Raw genomic sequence first — 22,199 nt, 5'->3', positions numbered from 1 at the left:
AACTCACTTTTACATTCTAGCTTGAATTGGAGAATTGGGAAGGAGAATTGATCTCTCTTCTTCCTTATTCTTCCTTCTGCACTCTCTACTCTTTTGTTTTGCATCTTGGATTGAGAATTGAAGGAATTTCATTTCAATCTTAATCTAAGATCTCTCTCTTATTTACTTGCTGCATAATTTGAAGGAATTGTGATTTGGATCTAAATTGTCTTTACTGTTTTCTTTTCTATTTTCTTCTGCAATTATTCTTCTGCTGGATCAAGGAAGGGGTTGAGATCTAGACTTATTTTCTAGTCTCATTGATCCCCTGAGATCTTCACTTGTCTTTTTGGAATTTGCAATTAAGTTGAGATATCTTGCTGTTTTGAATTTTTCAAGCAATTGCCCTTTTTTGTTTAGATCTGTTGCATGTTATTGCATCTTTTACTTCTCTATTTGATTGCTATTTACACTTTCCTGTTGAATTTTAATTCTCAGCACCCAACTCAATTTACTTTCAAGCCATTTAATTCTTCTGCTACTTTTACTTTACTGCAATTTCCTTTCCTGCATTCTACAATTTTACATTTCCGTTCACATTTAGCTTGATTTAATTTCCTGTATATTTACATTCTCTGCAATTAAAATTCCCAGTTGCTTGATCTATTGCTTTCTTTAATTTCCAGCACCCAATCCCCTTTACACTTAATGCAATTTACATTTCTTGTCATTTAAATTTTTGCAATTTACTTTCTTGCACTTTAAGTTTCTGTCCAATTCAGCTTCTATACTTTAAATTTTCTTGTCATTTACTCTGTGCTGCTTCAATTGTCACTCAAATCACTCAATGTTAGCTTGACTAAACTAATCACCCACTAAAGTTGCTTGATCCATCAATCCCTGTGGGATCGACCTCACTCTAAGTGAGTTTTACTACTTGATGCGACCCGGTATACTTGCCTGTGAGTTTTGGGTGTTTGGAATTCATTTTCCAAAAAAATCCCATCAGCGCGCACCATGCGCGTACGCGTGGATGTGCACCCCCAGAGCCGGCTCAGTGAAGCCGAACGAGAAGCCGGCGCACTTATATGGCTGGGCCATATTTCCTATGACGCGCGTGCGCACTGCAAGCCTATGCGTAGGTCGAAAAAATTCCCAGGTGCGCGTACGCATACTGTGCGCGTACGCGCCGATGTATGCACGTGATTTTTTAAAATGAAAATGTGACCAGCGATTTCAGGGAGTCCCAGGCCCAGTTTTGGAGCAGAATTTTGGAGGGAAAAGCTTAAGAAAACCATGGATTAGGAGGGTTAGGACAATTAGTGATAATTCTAGATATTTTGGGTAGTTGGTTACATTTTATTTTTAGAGAGAGAAACTCCAACTTCTCTCTAGGATTTCACTTTCTCCATTGCAATTCTCCTTTGATTTCTTGGTGAGATCCATTGCTAATTCACTTTTACCTTGATGTAAGTTGTAGATCTACTCTTCTTCTACTCTCAATTAATGCTCTTTTGATTCAATCTCTTAGATCTAGATTTGTGACTTTGCTACCTTGAATTGTGATTAATGAATTGAGGAATTTCATTCAATTGCTTGATTGTTGATGATTGTTTGGATTAGATAGCATTAATTCAATTTTCTTCTCTCAATTACATCATGTCTTCTATGATTGCCTACCAATTATTTGTGATAATGACAACCCTAGCTATGGAGTAGATTTCTCTCACTTGGCTTAGGGGTTGAGTTATTGGAGACACTTGAGTATATTTCTCTCACTTGGTGATTGTGTTATTAGCATATAACAGTTCCTTGTGTTTAGTTTTAGTTCAAATAAATTGACATATGGTTGTATTCTAAGTTTGGTGTTGCTATGCAACAAAATTTGCTTTCAATCTTTACTGGATACTTGTATTAATTCCAAGTGAAAGTGTCACACTAAGTTTGGTGTGTCACTCATTCTTTATGCAATATATCATGCACACCCTCTTATGTTTGCAATCACAATGTTTCTGTTTCCTGTTCCTTGATTGTTATTTTTAATTTTGCTTGCTTAAAACACATGTACTACTAACATTTCATTATGTAAGACATTCATGATCCATCTTAGCCCCATAGCCATTGTTTTAATTGTTTCTTGAGGATGAGCAAGCATTCTGAAGTTGGTAGGGGACGGGGAAGAATGGGAAGAAAATGACAACAATAGAGAAGATGAATTATAAGGTTGTAAAGTTCCTTTTTCTCTCATTTGTTTTCAGTACTTTAAATTGCATGATTGTCTTTATCTTCTCTGTTTACATGTGTGTATGAATAAGCATAGCCTGAATTTTGATCTGTAACATGTTGCTATGCCACTATGACTACCAACTTGAGTTTTGTAAAGTTCAAAGCAGTAAAGTATTATGATCAGAAACAAACAAGGTCATTAAAGAAGAATTTAGCATGTGCATACAAGTATTGGAAGGCTAGTCTGGTTAACTGTTGCTCAATTGTATTAGATCTTATTTAATTGAAGTTTTCATCTAGAACATTTTGTGAAATCTTTGGAAATCATGAAAACCTTGAAGAAGGAATTGCAAATTAAGGCAACAAAGAAAAAGGGAAAGAATGAGAAAGTTGAAGGCTCTGAGTACCAATGACAATTTATTTGTTAAGTACTTGTGATGTTTATATATCAGGCAAAAAGCTTGAAAAATTGATGCACGGAAACTTGTCTCTCAACAAATTTCCCTTCTGCAAGTATACCGAATTGGTGTCAAGTAAAAACTCACAATAGAGTGAGGTTGAATCCCACAGGGATTAACGGATTAAGCAATCAATAGTTAATTGATTATCCTAGTTAGACGAATCAGATTGGAGTGATAAGCAACAAGGAAATGTAAATTGCATGAATGTAAAGGAAAAACTATAAAGTGCAGAAAAGTAAAATGGCAAGAAAAGTAAATATAAGAACTAAAAATAAAATGAACATGGGGATCAAGAGATATTGCAATCCTCCGGATCAAGTTCATTCTCATCTCTTCCTCAATTAATGTATTCATTGATCTCCTTGGCAATCTTAAGTGATTGGATCCCAATTCCTTGGCAACCCAATCTCTCTGAGCTTGAACAATTTCCCAATTCCTTGATTTAATTGCTCATGGGAAGAGATGAAGTTTGGTCACTGATTATACCACATGTATTTCCAAATCAAAGTGTTGTTAGGATTATATGTCACTATATCCATCCAAACCCCAATTTGGTCCAACATGAGAAAGCAATTCTAGCATGATCTCCTCATCCCTTTTCCAAGGCTCAGAGGAGATCCAATTATGGAGAGTTTCTTTTCCAAGACAACTAACCAATTGATTTAAGATCAAAAGCTTTCTAGTAAATCAAGAGAAAAAAAAGAAGTGGAAGAATGAAAACTATAATTGATCCATCAAATTACAACAGAGCTCTCTAACCCAATGAAAAGAGTTAGTTGTTCATTGCTCTACCAAAACAGAAAAGAAAGAAAGTGCAGAAAAATAAAGATGAAGATCAAAACTGAAATTGAAACTTCAAAGTTCATAAATAAAAAGTACAAACCAGAATTAAACTCCTACTAAGAAAAGAAAAAGAAGGAAAAGTGTGTGAGGGGAGGGAGTCCGAAGACCCCTCTTCTCTGGTGTGTCCAGCCCCCAGAATACCATCCTCCCTCCAATCCCCTTATGAATTGAATGTTAAAACTAAGGCCTTTATATAGGCTGTCCTAAATTACAAAATGAAATGAAACTAAAAGTAAATTACAATTAAATAAAAATTTCTATTCTAGATGCTTCTTGTGACTTTGATTGGTTGACACTTGTGGGCTTTCTTCCTGGTGGTTGAGTGGTCCTTGAAAGAGAAGTGAATCAAGTTGAGGTCCAGGTGCTAATTGTTAGTGCTACCGTTAGCCACACTAACGCTACAAGTGTGGCATTAGTGCTGAAGTTAGTGTGGCTAACGTCACACTTGCTACCCAGTTGGTTTTTTTTAGGGCTTAAAAGATTCCTCTTGTTTGTACTGCAATTTCATGCCCACTATAGACTATTATATATCGTTGGAAAGCTCTGAATGTCAGCTTTCTAACACAACTAGAATCACCTCAATTGGATCTCTGTAACTCAAGTTATGCTCCTTTTAAAGGGACAGGGTCGCTGGCATAGTCGCTGGCGTTATTGGCAAAAGTGAGTACCAATAACGTCACTGTTTAGGGGATTAATATTGCTAGGTTCTGGAGCTCCAAATTAATGTCCACCCTATACTATTATATATTATTAGAAATCCCTGGATGTCTACTTTCCAACACCTTTGGAAGTGCATCATTTGGAGCTCTACAGCTCGAGTTACACTACTTGGAAGGTGAAGAGGTCAGCTGGCCTTACTACAGGTTGATACCATGTTCATCTTTGCACTTTCGGAGCAAATTTTCTCCCTCAAATTTAGTATCCACCATATAGTGCCATATATTTATGGAAAGCTCTGGATTCCTACTTTCCAATGCCACTCGAATCACCTCATTTGGAGCTTTGTGGCTCAAGTTATCCTTGTTTGAAGAAGGCATGGTTAGGCTGCCGGGTGAGATTTTGCCCACATTAGTGTCCACGTTAGTGGCACTAACGTGGCCACTAACGTAGCCTCTTAGCCCTTCGCTAGCATTATTGGCACTCACTTTTACCAATAACGCTGCTCCTTGTCCCTCTTTCCCACGTTAATGATCCACGTTAGTGGCGTTAACGTGACCATTAACGTGGGTCTTCCTTTGCTTTGCTAAAGTTAGTGGCGTTAACGTTGCCACTAACTTTCCATGCTCCCCTTCTTCAAAGTTAATGCCGTTAACCTTCCCACTAACGTTGGGGCTTCTCCTCTCTTCCACGTTAGTGCCCACGTTAGTGGTGCTAACGGGACAACTAACGTGGGCTGAGATGACCTTCGAAGACGTTAGTGGTGTTAACTTTACCACTAACATTGCAAACTTTCCTTCCTTTCACGTTAATGGCCACATTAGTGGCACTAATATAGCCACTAACGTGGCTCTTTTCTGCTTCTTGTTACCTAAAATCAATCAAACAAAGTGCATCAAAGTCTTGCTCTTAATCATGAGATCATGCATCATCCATTTTATCATTCAATTCATGCATAATCCCCATGAAATCATTCAAAATTCACAATGTTTGCTTGAATCATGGTATGAATGCATTTTCAACTAAATACTTGCTTATTTCTTAAGAAAATGCATGAAACCAACCTAAAGCATAAAAAAAATGGCTAGTAAAACTAGCCAAGATGCCCTGGCATCAAAAACACTTAGAGTCAAGGCTAGGCTCAAGTGCAAATGCATTCCCTCAAAGCTCAAGGCTCTGAGCATCAATGATTAGAGAGTAAAGAAAAGAAACAAATGAGCTTAAATAAGTCCTCTAATTAAATGCTTGTGGTGCTTGTGTATCAAGTGGTAATACTTGAAAACAAAGCATTTAGAGTCGTAGCTTTGTTATCAACTCATGGGGCAAAACATCCAAAAGGAGAAGCCAATAAGAGAATCAAAAACTTGTTTCAAGGAAGAAATATAAGGAAAAGATTTCATAAATTGGGCTAGAAAGAAGCATCAATCATTTACATTTCTTTTGTGATTGTGGCATGCATAGAAAACTAGCTAACCATGAATATTGAGTTGCTATTCTTCTTACCTTGGATTATCAATCTCTATTGCATGATTCTTTTCTTACTTGGGGACAAGCAAGGTTTAGGTTTAGTATTGTGATGACATGTCATCATGTTATGTTTTTCTATGCTTTTTCATACAAGAAATTGATGATTAGTGCTTAAATATTGCATTCTTTTGTGCTTAAATGGTATATTTCTTTGATCTTTTGATTTTATAAACTTTGTAGAAAATAAGAAGAAAAAGAAGCAAAAAAAGCACAAAATAAGCTAAAGAGAAGAAAAGGCAAATTTTGGGCACATTTTGGAGTTAAGGCACGCTTTGGAGCCTTAGGCCACGCTTTTAAAAGCGTGGCCCATAACTAAATCAAGAAAGCGTGGTCCATGTTCACAATCAGCGCTCAAAATATTAATTGGGTGTTCACTTTTGTTAATTGGGCGTTCACTTTTGTTAACATCTCGTGAAATTCAGCATGGAAGCAAGGGGAGCGTTCACTAAAGTTAACTGGGCGTTCACTTTTGTTAACTTGGCGCTGACAGCATGACCATGCCTTCTTCAAAGGGCCATAACTTGAGCTTCAGATGTCCAATTGATACGCTTCTAGTTGCATTGGAAAGCTGACATTTAGAGCTTTCCAACAATATATAACAATTTATATTTGGCATGAAATTGGAGCACAAGTGATAAGTATCTTTAAGACCCAAAAACCACACTCAAAAGCCAACATTTGGGGTAGCGCTAAAAAATTATAGCGCAGCATTCTCTTTTTAAACGTTTTTGTGCTTCTCAAGACTTGGGGAGGAAGGCTCAACAAATAGTGCAGCGTTCAAAATGTGAACGTGCCGTTCACTAATGTAACGCTGGGAACCAAATGCCCACCTAAGAAGCACGTGAGGAAGCATGCTTGGAGCAGTGAACGTAGTGTCACTTAAGCAAACTGAGCGGTCCTCTGGGAGCATCAATTAATCCTGCACCCCTGACCCACTTCAAGGCCAAACCCAAATCAACCCATTTCATTGAAGCCCCAAAGCAAGCAAAGCCCATTGACATGACTCAAAGGCACAAGAAACAATTAGATTAGGAATTTAATTTGAATTGTAATTTATTTTCAATTTCAATTTCATTTTCATTTTGTAAAGCCTATATAAAGGCATCAGTTTCATTTCATTAAGGAGGCTGGCTCTGTGATAAACCCCGATTTTGTGGTTAATCTTGTGCTTATTTTGAGGGATTTTATCAATATTTCTCACACTTATTCGCAAGAAATGCATGGTTTTGTGTTCACTTCCCAATATTGCTCTATGATGTAAAACATGCTTATTTTGCCTTAAAATTGCCATATTTTAATCCTTTTCTATTGCCATTCGATGCCGTGATGTATTTGTTGAGTAATTTCAGGAATTATAGGGTAGGAATGGCTTAGAAGAAAGGGAGAAAGCATGTAAAAAAGGGAGGAACATGAAGAATTGAGATCTTGGAAAAAGCAGCATCGGCGCGCTCGTGCACTCCACGCGCACGCGTGGATGGAATTGGCTGAAAGCGGCGCGCAAGGATGGACGCATCCGCGCGAATCAGGAGATTCTTATCGACGCGCACGCGCACTTGGCGCGCACGCGTAGATCGCAAGAGCAATTGGCGCGCGCGCACACATGGCGCGCACGCGTGGAAGGCTGCACGTGACCTCATTAAAGGAAATTGTGCCTGGTGATTTCTGAGGCTCATTAGGCCCAATTTCAAGCTGTTTCTGCATGGAAAAAGACACAAGGATGCAAAGGGAAGGGGCGAGATCACTCATTTTACACTAGGACATAATTTTTAGCTAGTTTTTTGTTTCTTTGGTTATTCTAGAGGGAGAAACCCTTGTTCCTCTCTAGATCTAGTTTTAATTTGATCTTCCCTTGTTGATTTGTGACTTGGATCTTGTTAATTACTTGTTTTAATTGTTCAATTTGAATTTCTTGTTACAATTTTGCTTATATCTTGTGATAGTTTATGAATTCTTGTCAATTCTCATTATATACCAATTTCATGAATGTTATGAATCTTGACTTGTTGATGTTACATTGATGATTTCTATGTTTAGTCTAGTAGTTTGGATGATTGTATGTTGATAATTGTTAGTGGGTATTTGTAGAATTCAATTTAATTGCTATTTTGAACATGCCTTTTGTTAGTGCTTACCAAGTGTTTGATGAATTGGTTACTTTGATTATGGAGTAGTCTTTTTTCACTCTTGGCCTAGGTCAAGGGAATTGGGTAAACTTGAGTCATTGGGTCTAATGGATTTGATGATTTGGGAGCCCTAGGTGGTCAATTTTATACTCATTGACGCCAACCCACTACTAATCTAATTAGTAGGTCAGTTGGGACTTATGGGTTGATGTGATCAGGGCCATTTGACGTACTTCAAGTCTAGGGGAAGATATCACGTACTTAAGACTTTGTGAGTAGACTTAATGAGATTGGTTCCTGGTGCGCAGAAATTGTGATTACACTTTGATTATGTAAAATTCATCGCTCTTTCTTTCCCTGGTAATGGCGCCAAAAACATGATGCCAATACCATGGTTCACAACTTCGCACAACTAACCAGCAAGTGCACTGGGTCGTCCAAGTAATACCTTACGTGAGTAAGGGTCGAATCCCACGGAGATTGTTGGTATGAAGCAAGCTATGGTCACCTTGTAAATCTCAGTCAGGCGGATATAAAATAGTAATGGAGTTTTCGAATTTAAATAATAAAATAGGGATAGAAATACTTATGTAAATCATCGGTGAGAATTTCAGATAAGCGAATAGAGATGCTTTCGTTCCTCTGAACCTCTGCTTTCCTGCTATCTTCATCCAATCAGTCTTACTCCTTTCCATGGCTGGCTTTATGTAATGCATCACCATTGTCAATGGCTACTTTTGGTCTTCTCTCAGGAAAATGATCCAAATGCCCTGTCACGGCATGGCTAATCGTCTGGAGGCATCACCCTTGTCAATGGTTTCATCTTATCCTCTCAGTGAAAATGGTCAACGCACCCTGTCACGGCACGGCTATTCATCTGTCGGTTCTCGATCATGCTGGATAGGATTTACTATCCTTTTGCGTTCTGTCACTACGCCCAGCAATCGCGAGTTTGGAGCTCGTCACAGTCATTCAATCATTAAATCCTACTTGGAATACCACAGACAAGGTTTAGACCTTCCGGATTCTCTTGAATGCCGCCATCATTCTAGCTTACACCACGAAGATTCCGATTAAGAGATCTAAGAGATACTCATTCAGTCTAATGTAGAACGGAGGTGGTTGTTAGGCACGCGTTCATAGGGAATGATGATGATTGTCATGTTCATCACATTCAGGTTGAAGTGCGAATGAATATCTTAGAAGCGAAACAAGATGGATTGAATAGAAAACAGTAGTACTTTGCATTAATCTTTGAGGAACAGCAGAGCTCCACACCTTAATCTATGGAGTGTAGAAACTCTACCGTTGAAAATACATAAGTGATAATGGAGTTCATTGGTCTCGGCCCCAGAGGGGAACCGGAGTAACCAAGACTACGAATACAATGATAAAAAGTTCTATTTATAATAAACTAGCTACTAGGGTTTACAGAAGTAAGTAATTGATGCATAAATCCACTTTCGGGGCCCACCTGGTGTGTGCTTGGGCTGAGCCTTAACTTTCCACCTGCAGAGGCCATTTGTGGAGTTGAACGCCAGGTTTTGATCCATTTCTGGCGTTCAACTCTAGTTTTTGATCCATTTCTGGCGCTGAACTCCAGAATTGGGTAGAGAGCTGGCGTTGAACGCCAGTTTGCGTCATCTAAACTTGGGCAAAGTATGAACTATTATATATTGCTGGAAAGCCCTGGATGTCTACCTTCCAACGCAATTAGAAGCACGCCATTTTGAGTTCTGTAGCTCCAGAAAATCCACTTTGAGTGCAGGGAGGTCAGAATCCAACAGCATCAGCAGTCCTTCTTCAACCTCTGAGTCTGATTTTTGCTCACGTCCCTCAATTTCAGTCAGAAAATACCTGAAATCATAGAAAAACACACAAACTCATAGTAAAGTCCAGAAATATGAATTTAACATAAAAACTAATGAAAACATCCCTAAAAGTAACTAGATTCTACTAAAAATATACTAAAAACAATGTCAAAAAGCGTATAAATTATCCGCTCATCACAACACCAAACTTAAATTGGAGGTTTCTCTGGCCTTAGGTGCCATCAATGGTTATGGAAAAAACAAAAAAACTATGCTTTTACCACACCAAACTTAGAATGTTGCTCGCCCTCGAGCAAAAGAAAAAGGAATAGAAGAAGAAGAAGAAGAAGATATGGGGGAGATGGAGGGAGGTGTGTATTCGGCCATATGGGTAGGATTGGGTGGGGAAGAGATGTTGAATTTTGAAGGTAAGTGGGTGTATGGATGTGAGTGGTAAAGGGTTAATAGGGAAGAGTGTTTATTGGGAATAGAGGATGATTGAGAAGAGAGAAGAGAGTGAGTGGAGGTATGTGAGGATCCTGTGGGGTCCACAGATCCTGAGATGATCCTGTGGGGTCCACAGATCCTGAGGTGTTCAAAGATTTACAACCTTGCACCAAATTAGGCATGTAAAATGCCCTTGCACACAACTCTGGGCGTTCAGCGCCAGGTTGGTGCCCATTTTGGGCGTTCAACGCCCATTTGTTGCCATTTCTGGCATTGAACGCCAGAACCATGCTTGTTCTGGGCGTTCAGCGCCAGAACCATGCTCTGTTCTGGCGTTGAACGCCAGGCAGATGCTCCTCCAGGGTGTGATTTTTCTTCTGCTGTTTTTGATTTCGTTTTCGATTACATCCTCATTCTCTTCAGAAGAGGAATACTCATCAGAGCTCATGAAGGGCATAAGGAGGTTCAATGGAATCTCTATGGTCTCTAGATGAGCCTCAGAGTCCTTTGGTTCCTCAAAGGGAAGCTCCTTATTGATCACTAGACGTCCCAGGAGGTCTTCCTCCTTGGGTTTCACGTCCTCTCCTTCCCTTACAGGTTCGGCCATGATGCTTATGTCAATGGCCTTGCACTCTCCTTTTGGATTCTCTTCTGTATTGCTTGGGAGAGTACTAGGAGGGATTTCAGTGATCCTTTTACTCAGCTGGCCCACTTGTGCTTCCAAATTTCTAATGGAAGACCTTGTTTTATTCATGAAACTCACAGTGGCCTTAGATAGATCAGAGACTAAGTTTGCTAAGCTAGATGGATTCTGCTCAGAATTCTCTGTCTGTTGCTGAGTGGATGATGGAAAAGGCTTGCTATTGCTAAACCTGTTTCTTCCACCATTATTAAAGCCTTGTTAAGGCTTTTGATGTTTGCTCCAATGGCAGGAATGGAGATGCTTCTTCCATGTAAATTGGAATTAGGTGCAGTAAAGTCATCAAGCATCCTCCTTGCATTATTATTATTTTCGGCTGCCATCTCCTCTTCTTGTTCGAAAATTCCTGACAGGTGCTTGCTGGATAGTTGTAATTTAGCTTCTCTTAATTTTCTCTTCAGAGTCCTTTTAGGTTCTGGATCTGCCTCAATAAGAATATTCTTGTCCTTGCTCCTGCTCATATGACAAAGAAGAGGGCACAGAAAAATAATAATAATAGGGATCCTTTTTACCACAGGTATAGAGGTTCTCCTGTGTGAGTAGAAGAAAAGAAGGAGATGAGAGAGAAAGAGAATTTTCGAAAATAATTTTTGAAAAAGAGTTAGTGATTTTCGAAAATTATTTTTGAAAAAGGTTGGTGATTTTCAAAAATTAAAAAAAAAATTAAAATAATTAGTTAATTAAAAAAAGAAAGTTTGAAAAAGGGGGAAGATATTTTCGAAAATGAGAGAGAGAGAGAGAGTTAGTTAGGTAGTTTTGAAAAAGATAAGAAACAAACAAAAAGTTAGTTAGTTGGTTGGAACAAATTTTGAAAAGATAAGGAGTTGGGAAGTTAGAGAAGATATTTTGAAGTCAAGTTTTTTTATAACATGACTCAAGACTCAAACAAGAAACACAAAATATTTTTGATTTTTATGATTTTATGATTTTTTTGTATTTTCTTTTAATTTTTTTCGAAAATATTTAGGAAAAAGGAAGCAATGAATTCATAGTCCTCAATCAAAATCCTGGGAGTTAGACATGGCTTAATAGCCAGCCAAGCTAAAACATATTATATGAAACACTAGAATTCATTCTTAAAAATTTTGAAGAAAAATATATTTTTGAAAACAAATTTTTTTTTTTTTGAAATTTTTCGAAAACAAAGGAGAAATTTTTGAAAGATCTTGAAAAATTTTTGAAAATAAAACAAAAAGAAAATTACCTAATCTGAGCAACAAGATGAACCGTCAGTTGTCCAAACTCGAACAATCCCCGGCAACGGCGCCAAAAACTTGGTGCGCAGAAATTGTGATTACACTTTGATTATGTAAAATTCATCGCTCTTTCTTTACCTGGTAATGGCGCCAAAAATATGATGCCAATACCATGGTTCACAACTTCGCACAACTAACCAGCAAGTGCACTGGGTCGTCCAAGTAATACCTTACGTGAGTAAGGGTCGAATCCCACGGAGATTGTTGGTATGAAGCAAGCTATGGTCACCTTGTAAATCTCAGTCAGGCGGATATAAAATAGTAATGGAGTTTTCGAATTTAAATAATAAAATAGGGATAGAAATACTTATGTAAATCATCGGTGAGAATTTCAGATAAGCGAATAGAGATGCTTTCGTTCCTTTGAACCTCTACTTTCCTGCTATCTTCATCCAATCAGTCTTACTCCTTTCCATGGCTGGCTTTATGTGATACATCACCATTGTCAATGGCTACTTTCGGTCTTCTCTCGATAAAATGATCCAAATGCCCTGTCACGGCACGGCTAATCGTCTGGAGGCATCACCCTTGTCAATGGTTTCATCTTATCCTCTCAGTGAAAATGGTCAACGCACCTTGTCACGGCACGGCTATTCATCTGTCGGTTCTCGATCATGCTGGAATAGGATTTACTATCCTTTTGCGTTCTGTCACTACGCCCAGCAGTCGCGAGTTTGGAGCTCGTCACAGTCATTCAATCATTGAATCCTACTTGGAATACCACAGACAAGGTTTAGACCTTTCGGATTCTCTTGAATGCCGCCATCATTCTAGCTTACACCACGAAGATTCCGATTAAGAGATCTAAGAGATACTCATTCAGTCTAATGTAGAAAGGAGGTGGTTGTCAGGCACGCGTTCATAGGGAATGATGATGATTGTCACGTTGATCCTTTTCTGGCGCTGAACTCCAGAATTGGGCAGAGAGCTGGCGTTGAACGCCAGTTTGCATCGTCTAAACTTGGGCAAAGTATGGACTATTATATATTGCTGGAAAGCCCTGGATGTCTACCTTCCAACGCAATTAGAAGCACGCCATTTTGAGTTCTGTAGCTCCAGAAAATCCACTTTGAGTGCAGGGAGGTCAGAATCCAACAGCATCAGCAGTCCTTCTTCAACCTCTGGGTCTGATTTTTGCTCACGTCCCTCAATTTCAGTCAGAAAATACCTGAAATCATAGAAAAACACACAAACTCATAGTAAAGTCCAGAAATGTGAATTTATCATAAAAACTAATGAAAACATCCCTAAAAGTAACTAGATCCTACTAAAAACATACTAAAAACAATGCCAAAAAGCGTATAAATTATCCGCTCATCAGTTCCTTATAATTGTCAAGGTATAGTTGTTAGACAAGGATGGTGATCCCAATTCCCGAACCTAGCCAAGAGTTACCTTTAGTATTCATACTTGAAATCAACTTTCTCAACCAATTGCTTCAGTTGTAGTTCGTGTTTGGGTTACAATAGAATTAAGTGGAATATTGTTTATTCATTGAAAGTGCTTATGTTTTGCTTAGTTGATTGAATTAATTGTTGCATTTTAAGATTACTATTTTGTTATGATTCCTATTTATTTTCATTGTTATAACTCACAACCCCGGATTTCTAACCATTGTCGAAGCACATGATTGCCCATTCCTTGTGAGACGACCCGAGGTTTGAATAATTCGGTTATTTCTATTGGGGTTGAACTTGTGACAACCAAATCCCTCTTCTAAATTTGATCGCCGACGATTGTTGTTGGTAGAGCTATACTTACAACGCGGTTTTCTTGAAGAGAATCTTTACCAATACACCCTTGACGCTTGCGTGTCAAATTTTTGGCACCGTTGCCGGGGAATGGTTGCAACGTATGCCTTGATATTGGTTATGTGAATATGTGAATATTGTAGATAGTTTACTCTTTTACTTACTTAGGCATAGTTTAGATATTGGTCTCAACCGAATTCTAGCTTGGCCAATTTTGATCCCGAGATCGAAAGGACTTTATTATACACTCGGCAAGCTAGGCAGTGGTTGGACTATACACCTAGTACTTCGGCCTCTCTTGGGGAAAACACCGAATCACTAGACGTTATCGAGAGTGACTTGGAGTCTGTTACTTCCTATTCTTCTGTTGGCACCACTAATACATCTTTGCATCCTACAGGTGAGCCACACATGGCGGAGCCACGCCGGATCACTTTTCATGAGCAAGGAGCTCCAGATATCATACTTCAACCGTTGCAAGCAAGGTATCCTAACCTTGATCCGAACTTTGAGTTGAAGAGTAGCTTGATAAATCTACTTCCTAAGTATCATGGGTTGCCGGGTCAAGACCCCATCTGACATTTAAAGGATTTTCAAGTTGCTTGTTCTACGGCTCGAAGGCATGGAGCCGATGAGGTAGCTATCATGGTTTTTGCCTTCCCATTCTCTCTTGAAGCGCAAGCAAAAACATGGTTCTATTCGCTACCGGATGAGATTGTGACTAATTGGGATTTCTTGAGAAGAGAGTTTCTTGATAAATTCTTTCCATCGGAGAAGACCGACTACATCCAGAAAGAGATTTCGGGCATAATGCAAAGAGACCAAGAGAGTTTGTACGAGTATTGGTATCGGTTCAAGAGGTTATTGGAGTCATGTCCACACCACGAAATGACCACTAACTTGCTCATCAGCTACTTTACCGGAGGTCTTTGTACGGAGGATAGAAGATTGCTCACCGCTTCTAGTGGTGGCTCCCTTTCGAAAAACAAGACGGAGGGAGAAGCTTGGGATTTGATAAAGAATGTTGCCGAATCTACACAACACACAAGAGTGAGGAGTAATCCCCTTAAGGGTATGGTAGAACCATCCCCTTCCAAATCAAGCTTAACCAAGGCACTTGGGGATATGACCACCATCCTTACACAAATTCAAAGGATCAAAAGGAAAACTACTCCATCAAAGCCGTCCAAGCCCCACCTCTAGTTGCTCAACATGAAGGCCCTCCTAGAATTTGTGGTTTGTGCTCTAGCACCACACATTACACCGACCAATGCCATCAAATTCAAGAGGAACATGCTCTTGTGGTAGCCAATGTGAATTACAACAACCGTCCACCCTACCCTTCTCAAGGTCAAAACAATTACCATCAAGGTGGTAGTCAACATCAAAGGTGGAGAGATAATGCACAAGGAAGCAATCAAAACCAAAGATGGAACAACTCACCTTCTCATCACAACAATAACCAATCTTCATCCCAATATCACCACAACAACACCAACTACCAAGCCAACCAAAGCCACTCCAACCAAAACCAAAACAACTACACCAAGTACCAAGCACCACACCATAGACAACAAAATCAAAACCCAACTCCTCCATCTTCCAACAATCAAGTTGAAGAGCTTAGAGCCGCTATGGAAAAACGAGATGAGAGCAACAAGGCTCAATTTGATGCCTTGAGTACTCAATTGGCTAACCTCACCAACTTGCTTTCAAAGATGAACATGTCAAACCAACCACCAAACCCCAATAACAACATCAACCAACCCTCAAGTTCTTCTAACCTTCCATCCCAACCCCAACCAAACCCAAAGGGCGGTCTCAATGCCATCACTCTAAGGTCGGGGACTACATTAGAGGAGATACCACCAAGGGGCACGGAGGATGTTCATGAGAAAGTGGTAGTTGTTGAAGCTCCACACGAAGAAGAGGTGGTAGATAAAAGGCACGAGGAAGAAGGGGTAAACCTCAAGGAACCCAAGAGGAAAGCTATAGTGGATGAGTCCATTCCTATTCCATTCCCTTCCATGGTGAAGAAAGCAAAGAAGACACCGGAATTTGATTTGAACATGCTTCAAGTGTTCAAAAAGGTTGAGGTAACTATACCGCTCCTTGATGCTATTCAACAAATTCCAAAGTATGCAAAATTTTTGAAAGACTTATGTACACACAAGGATAGGATAGGAAAATTGGAGACATTATCCCTGGGTAGTTCAATTTCTTCCTTGATGGAACCTATTCCAAGAAAATGTGGTGACCCGGGACCATGCTTAGTGTCTTGTTGTATTGGTGGATACACTTTTCATGATTGTATGTGTGACTTGGGAGCTTGTGTTAGCATCATGCCGCTTTCTATCTATGTGCGGTTGAATTTATCTCCATTGAAGAAGTCAGCGGCGAGGTTTGCCTTAGCCGATAAAAGTGTGATCACAGTGATGGGAATAGCGGAAGATGTACTTGTGGCAATTAAGGATTTGGTCTTTCCGGTCGACTTATACATCCTTGAAATGCCTCCAACAGAAAATAGAAGCTCATCCTCCGTTCTACTTGGTAGACCCTTCCTCAAAACCTCCAAATTCAAGTTAGATGCCTTCACCGGTGTATTTTCCTTTGGGGTTGGAGATAAGACTATCAAGTTCAATTTAGAGGAAGCCATGAAACATCCCCCCGAAGAACATTCTATGCTCCGATGTGATGTAATTGATGAAGTGGTAGCGGAAGTGCAAGGGGAAGACCACGACAAGTCGTGCTACCCCACTGGTGAGGAGAAGGATGACCAAGAGGATGAACAAGAAGAAATTGTCAAGAATGAGTCCCATGAGCTTGATGAAAAGGAACCTCACCTTGAGGTAAAAAGTGAACTGAAGCCCCTTCCATCTCATTTGAAATATGCTTTCTTAGAGGACAACCAAGGGTTTTCGGTCATTATTGCTAGTGAGCTCTCAAGTGAAGAAGAAAGAAAGCTCCTAGACGTTCTAAGAAAGTACAAGAAAGCAATAGGATGGAGCCTAGCAGATAATGTGGGAATTGACCCCCGCAAGTGCATGCATAAGATATTTCTCCAGGATGGAGCCAAGCCGGTTAGGAAACCGCAAAGGAGGTTCAACCCAATCATCCTTGATGTAGTGAAGAAAGAGGTCACTCGATTACTGGATGCGGATATCATATACCCAATTTCCGACAGTGAGTGGGTGAGCCCGGCTCAGGTTGTTCCCAAGAAGTCAGGCATCACAACGGTCAAGAAGGACGATGGTGAAATGGTTACTAAAAGGATACAAAATGTGTGGCGAGTATGTATTAACTACAGAAGATTGAACGTTGCCACACGGAAGGACCATTACCCCCTACCCTTCATTGATCAGATGCTAGACCGCTTGGCAGGTAAATCTCACTACTGTTTTCTTAATGGATTTACTGGCTATTTTCAGATACATATTGCTCCTAAAGATCAGGAGAAGACCACGTTTACCTGTCCGTTTGACACCTTTGCCTATAAAAGGATGCCATTTGGACTATGTAATGCACCCGCTACCTTTCAGCAGTGCATGACGAGTGTCTTCTCCGATCTAATGGAGAATTGCCTGGAAGTTTTCATGGACGACTTCAGCGTTTATGGTATCTCATTCGATTGTTGCTTAGAGAGCTTGGACAAGGTCCTAGCTAGATGTGTTGACACCAATCTTGTCTTAAATTTTGAAAAATGTCACTTTATGGTACGACAAGGCATAGTGTTAGGACATGTAGTCTCTCATGAAGGCATTTTTGTGGACCCGGCCAAGGTCGATGTTATTACTACTTTACCTCACCCCTCATCCGTGAGGGAGGTCTGCTCGTTTTTGGGACATGCAGGATTTTATAGGCGCTTTATCAAGGACTTCAGCAAGATCGCTTTGCCATTGTCGCGCCTACTCCAAAAAGATGTGGATTTTGAGTTTGACAGTGAATGTGTAAAAGCTTTTGAAGAGCTAAGGAGAGTTCTCACCACGGCACCGATCGTGCGAGGCCCCAACTGGACGTTGCCATTTGAGATAATGTGCGATGCGTCAAACTATGCTGTAGGTGCTGCGCTTGCACAGTGCGATGGTAAACTCCCTTATGTCATTGCTTACTCTTCTAAGACACTAGATGCAGCACAATCCAACTATACCACTACCGAAAAAGAACTCTTAGCCATTGTTCATGATTTAGATAAATTCAGATCTTATTTGTTAGGTTCAAAGATAGTGGTATACACGAATCATGCAACTTTAAAGTACTTATTGACAAAGAATGAGTCAAAGCCTAGACTCATACGTTGGATCTTGCTTTTGCGAGAATTTGACATTGAGATTAGGGACCGGAGTCGATCTCAAAACCTGGTTGTGGATCATTTAAGCCGCATTGAGAATTTAAAAACTGATCCATTTCCGATCAATGACTCATTCCCATTGGATAGTTTGCATGCTGTGTTGGATAGCTTTCCTTGGTTTGCTCCGATGGCAAACTACTTGGTTGCAAGAATCTTCTCTCCCAACTTTTCGAAAAACCAAAAGGACAAGTTGAGGAGTGATTCCAAATACTATATTTGGGATGACCCTCACTTGTGGAAGAGAGGCGTGGACCAAGTAATCCAAAGGTGTGTCCCGGAATCCGAATTCCAACCAATTCTTGAAGCTTGTCATTCGTCCGAATGTGGTGGCCACTTTGGCCCACAAAGGACCGCTAAAAAGGTGTTGGATTGTGGATTTTGGTGGCCAACCTTATTCAAGGATGCTAACCGGTTATGTGTGTCTTGCCATCAGTGTCAGAAGTCAAGAAATGCATCCCAAAGGGATGAAATGCCTCAGCAACCTATGTTGTTCTGTGAGATATTTGATGTATGGGGCATTGACTTTATGGGACCATTTCCCAACTCTAGTGGGTATCTGTATATTCTATTAGCGGTTGACTACGTGTCAAAGTGGGTAGAGGCCGTGCCTACCTGCCTTAACGACGCCAATACCGTTGTTTCTTTCATAAGGAATCACATTGTATGCCGTTATGGGTCGCCACGAGCAATCGTGAGCGACCAAGGATCCCACTTTTGTAACAGGAAGGTAGAAGCATTGCTCAAGCGCTATGGAATGACGCATAAGGTTGCTACTGCTTACCATCCACAAACAAATGGGCAAGCGGAAGTGTCCAACCGGGAAATCAAGAGAATCTTGGAAAAAGTGGTCAATCCACAAGGAAAGGATTGGAGCCTCCAGTTAGGAGATGCGTTATGGGCATATAGAACGGCCTATAAGACTCCGATAGGGATGAGCCCTTTCCGGATCGTCTACGGTAAGGCATGCCACCTTCCGGTGGAGATTGAGCATCGAGCCTATTGGGCGGTAAAGCAGTGCAACATGGATCTAGCCAAGGCGGGTGAAGCTAGGAAGCTACAATTAGAGGAGCTTGAATGCTTGAGGAATGAGTCATATGAGAATGCCCGAATCTACAAGGAAAAGACTAAAGCATTCCATGACCATCACATTCGGAAGAAGGACTTTCAAGAAGGAGATGAAGTCCTCCTCTACAACTCAAGGCTCCGATTTATGCCTGGCAAGCTCCGCTCTAGATGGGAAGGACCTTTCAAGGTGAAGGAGATGAAGCCCTACGGAGTGGTGGAATTGTTTGATCCCAAAAGTGAAGCAACTTTCAAGGTGAATGGACATAGAGTGAAGAAGTATCATGGTTGCAATCCTCCAAGAGAGCTAGAAGTGTACATATTGGAGGATGCACCAAGAAGAGAGGAAGCTTAAGAAAAGGACCGTCCAACTTAAGGACGTTAAAGAAAAGTGCTTGGTAGGAGGCACCCCACCATGGTAAGATCTTCCTTGTCTATACCATCTTCTTAGTATTCTTAATTTCTTGTGAGTTTTGTGATCGTTTGATGACTGATTGAATGCATAGGAATGTTAGTTTTGCTGATTTTATTAGGTAGGAAGAATGCTCTTGTAGATACGGTGTGCAAAAGTAAAGAAAACAAAAATTTGTTCTTTGAAAAAGGGCACCGACGCGCCAGCGCACAGTGCGCGCGTGCGCCGGTAGCAAATCCCCACTCTTGGGCCAAATACCCGAGAGTTATGCCCACTTCATGCCCAACTCGCGCCAGGCACTCACGCGTCCGCGCAGGGTGCGCGCCCGCGCGCCTACCTCACTGACTCACTCTGGTATAAAAACCAGAGACTTGTGCTAACTTTGTGCCACTTTTGTGCCTAAGGCACAACCTCTCTTGCGCACGCGCGCCACTGACGCGCCCGCGCCATCTGCTAGCACTCTCACCGACGCGCCAGCGCACCTTGCGCGCGCATGTCGGTTGCGCGAGTCAATTTAAGGCCTTCACGCCTTGCCCTATTTTCCTTTCTCTCAACCTCTTCTCTTCTTTAGTTTCTTTCTCTTCTCAATCCATCATTTCCCTTCTCTTCTTCTTCTTCCACAATCCACCACCATTGTCTCCGGCCACTCACCGGTGACAACAACTATTTCCGGAAGCACTACACTTCTTCTATTTTCCCTCTCATCCTCACAAAAGAAGGTTAAACTTTGTTCCTTCATACTCATCAAGGTTTTGTTTCTTCTTTTCCTTTACTTCCATTTTCCCTTATCTTATTTCTTCTAGTTAGTTACTTCTTATTGCTTTACTTTAGTCTCTCTTTTACTTGCATGACGATGTTTCTTGCTTTTTGTTTGCTTATTTTCCTTTTCTTTTCTTTATTTCTCCATGGATGTTGAATTTGAGCTTAATTTGCATTACTAGATCTTTTGTCATTCTTTCTCTAACCTTTGCCATTGTGTGATGTCTATATGATGATTGATGTTTCATTTTGGGCTATGAATTGGTTTAGTATCTCATAATTGCTCATTGCTTGATTATTGCACGCTAAGTGTTCGAGGAAATGCACATATACCATTTTGGCTCAAATTAGCCATATATTTCTCCATTTGGTGCTCCTTCCTCATTTACTTGCTTTTCCTTAAATGCATTGAGTCTAACTTGTGTGCTTAGAGTTGATACTTGCCAATTAGATATCATTGAACATGACTTGCTTTTTATTATGGATGCTTGAGACTACTCTTCTCATGCCATTGCATGCATTACTCCCTCTTGCATCCCATGCCAAGTGTTATGACCCTTGCTTTTACATCTATCACGGGCATTACAATTCACTTGCATGTCTTTTGTCAAATTGATTCTTGGGTTTAATGTTTTCCTTCTTTCTCTCCCTTTTTAGGATGGCCACCAAGAAAGGCAAAGAGATAGCTCCAAGGAAACCGGCCGCAAAGAGGGCACCCCAAAAATCAAATTCTAAGTCGCATTCTTCAATAGGAGCCAAACCCCTATCGAAGAAAGGAAAGACACCCGCTCCTATTGATGAGAATGACAAGGGTAAGCCGGCGAAAGATCCTTCAAGGTTTCCTAACCGCTTCTCTGAACTTATGTTCCCCTCCATAGCGGTAAGGAACTATCACCCCGAGCATCTACTCGCTCCGCCGGACAAGGTTGCTCCTTATATTTTGCCCCGCATTGAACAGCGAGGATGGGAGTTTCTTTTGCGAAAACCAAGAGAAATCAACCTCTCTTGGGTGGAAGAACTTTATACCAACTACCATCTTCCCTCTCTTGAATCGGTGTACATGCGCCGGAAGCAAGTCTCAGTTTCAGAAGAGGCTATTCAGCAAGTGCTTAATGTCCTACCAGTGCCAAGTGACATGGATGGCTACCAAGAAGTCTTACGTCAGTGTGAGAAGTATGGATTCAACTGGGACTCGATTCTCCGAGCCATTGCTGAACCAAAAGGATTTTGGATCCATGGTCGACTCCGGATGAGGCCCAAGAGCATTGACGCTCGCTTTCTCACTGTGGAAGCTAGAGCTTGGGCCCAAATCCTATCCCACTATGTGCTGCCTAGCACCCACAAGTCGTCCATCACAACGGACCATGCCTTGTTTGTTTGGTGTGTTCTCACGGAGAAGCCGGTGAACATTCCGCCTCTTGTCAAGCAAGCGATGAGTCAAGTTCATGACTGGGGTAATTTGCCATTTCCAGCATTGGTGTCTGACTTAGTTGCTACTACGGGTGTTTCTTGGGAAGCCAAGGATAAGAAGATTATGGTTCCGACTAAGGGCGATGTGGTCCCAAGCGGAAAATACCTACACCTTCCCATGAACAAACCAAGCCTCGACATGGCCCCGCCACTTCTTTTTCCTTCTAACTCATCATCACCACCACTGAGATCCACACATCAAAGGATAGAAGATCTTCACCGGAAGCTTGATAGATATGAGCGGTGCAACCACCGCCAATATACTTACATCAAGACGCTTTTGGGTTTTGTTACCCCTAGCATGGAGGAACCCGAAATATTCACATCCACCTCAGACCCGAGTGATGGGAGCTCTGATGAAGGGGAT

This window comes from Arachis ipaensis, chromosome B01 (genome assembly GCF_000816755.2).
Source record: "Arachis ipaensis cultivar K30076 chromosome B01, Araip1.1, whole genome shotgun sequence".
Lineage (NCBI taxonomy): Eukaryota > Viridiplantae > Streptophyta > Magnoliopsida > Fabales > Fabaceae > Arachis > Arachis ipaensis.
The sequence above is the reverse complement of the archived record's forward strand: the minus strand, read 5'-3'. Positions refer to the sequence as shown.